Here is a 2,500-nt window from a genome sequence, read left to right on the forward strand (position 1 = left end):
TTGGGTAATTTGCGCGCCTGCTGCCTTCCTTGGATGTGGTAGCCGTTTCTCAGGCTCCCTCTCCGGAATCGAACCCTAATTCTCCGTCACCCGTCACCACCATGGTAGGCCCCTATCCTACCATCGAAAGTTGATAGGGCAGAAATTTGAATGATGCGTCGCCGGCACGAAGGCCGTGCGATCCGTCGAGTTATCATGAATCATCGGATCAGCGAGCAGAGCCCGCGTCAGCCTTTTATCTAATAAATGCGCCCCTCCCAGAAGTCGGGGTTTGTTGCACGTATTAGCTCTAGAATTACTACGGTTATCCGAGTAGCACGTACCATCAAACAAACTATAACTGATTTAATGAGCCATTCGCAGTTTCACAGTTCAAATTGGTTCATACTTGCACATGCATGGCTTAATCTTTGAGACAAGCATATGACTACTGGCAGGATCAACCAGGTAGCACGTCCTTGGTGACGCCCAGCACGACCATCGTCCTGCGCTTCCACTTTCGTGGAAACTCAGAGGCAACAGCCGAGCCGGTTGTCGCTCTTGAGCGGCATAGCTCATCCTCCTTGAGGATCGGCGCAGAGAGTCGCATATCCTACCACGTAACTGTGGAGAGGTAGAGGCAACTCCTGTTCCGGTTGTTCTCAATTCAGAGAGCTTTGGGTCGGGTCGAGGCAACCGAAAGGGCCACGACCCTTTATCGTCAGCAGCATCCGATACCAAAAGCGGGAGCGAGGATGCCTTGATAGCAGCGGGCACGTAACGTGCCAGCGCCACGAGGCAACGCCGCAAGCGCTATTTGGCCGCAGCGGCACACCCAAAGGGCGTCCGCCGCGAGGCAACAATTATCCGAAGCGCCACTTCCCGTAGGTCGGGTACTAGCACGCAAGCACTGTTAATCCAGCGATTCAAAGCCACACAAGGGACGGGACACGGCGCCGGTAGTCGGCCGCAGTACAACGGGGGATCTACCGGCAGACACGGGTCCAAAGCTACTCATGCGCTTAGTAGCCAACAAGCGGTCAAACCAACCAAGCCTCCGCCCGTGCAGAGCACGGGAGGATCACTTGCACGAAGGCGTCCTGCAAGGCCAAATCACGCGTGTGTCACACCCGCAGCAATAAAGTTACGAATGCAACGATTTTCCGAAGGCAACTTAATCGGGACGTCGGTGCAACGTTGTCCGACGGTCTTAACGTGCACGAAACGGGCTACTTTCCTGTTTCCCGAGCCGCATTCGGCTGTTGGGTCAGAATTTCACTTGAGACGTACAGGGGACCGGGACAGCGATGACGTTGCCCCCGGGGGGCAACGGTTTTCCGGAGGCGACATTCGAGGCACACCGTTGCGACTGTTTACCGTCGGTCGGAACGTGTACGTAACGGGGTACTTTCCTGTTTCCCGAGCCACGTTCGGCTGTAGGGTCAGGATTTCTCACGAGACGTACATGGGACCGGGCCAGCACCTTCGTGATGGCATAACGACGGGACATCCGAGGCAACGTTGGGAAAGGATGGGCGTACGAGAAAACGGGTGTTTTTCCTAAGAAAAACCAACCGTGTTCCGTACGCCCACCAGGAAGGACCCCTCCTCCCTACTATACCCGAGGGTTTTAGCCCCCATTGGGACCCCTGCCCTTCAGTTTGTGAAGGAGGGGTACACTGTTTTTGAAACGCCGCCGTGGCAGCGTTTTTCTGCCATGAGACATGTTTTCGCTGCCATGGCACCGTTTCTTGACCATCATTAGCTAGTTTTGACCCGTTTCCATGGCGTATGGGCCTTTTTTTCTCCCGGACCTCTCGTACCCGTTCACGTGTCCGTGTACGTGCGTGTCCACGTACCGCCCGTTCACGGGTCCGTGTACGTGTAACGGTCCGTGCACGTGCAGCCCGTTCACGGGTCCGTGTACGTGTGTGTGCGTCGTACGTGTTTTTGCCCAGTTTTCCATGGCGTGCGTCCGGTTCCGTCCACGACGGGCGTCGCCCACTTTTTTCCCGTGTCCACGTACCGCCCGTTCACGGGTCCGTGTACGTGTGTGTGCCTCGTACGTGGTTTTGCCCAGTTTTCCATGGCGCGCGTCCGGTTCCGTCCACGACGGGCGTCGGCCACTTTTTTCCCGTGTCCACGTACAGCCCGTTCACGGGTCCGTGTATGTGTGTGCCTCGTACGTGGTTTTGCCCAGGTTTCCATGTGCGCACGTCACGTTCCGTCCACGACGGGGGTCGGCCCCTTTTTCCCCGTGTCCACGTACAGCCCGTTCACGGGTCCGTGTACGTGTGTGTGCCTCGTACGTGGTTTTGCCCAGTTTTCCATGGCGCGCGTCCGGTTCCGTCCACGACGGGCGTCGGCCACTTTTTTCCCGTGTCCACGTACAGCCCGTTCACGGGTCCGTGTAACGGTCCGTGTACGTGCGTGTGCGTCGTACGTGGTTTTGCCCGTTTTCCATGACGCGCGTCCGGTTCCGTCCACGACGGGCGTCGGCCACTTTTTTCCCGTGTCCACG

The sequence above is a fragment of the Aegilops tauschii genome, unplaced genomic scaffold (genome assembly GCF_002575655.3).
Source record: "Aegilops tauschii subsp. strangulata cultivar AL8/78 unplaced genomic scaffold, Aet v6.0 ptg000743l_obj, whole genome shotgun sequence".
Taxonomy (NCBI): Eukaryota; Viridiplantae; Streptophyta; class Magnoliopsida; order Poales; family Poaceae; genus Aegilops; species Aegilops tauschii.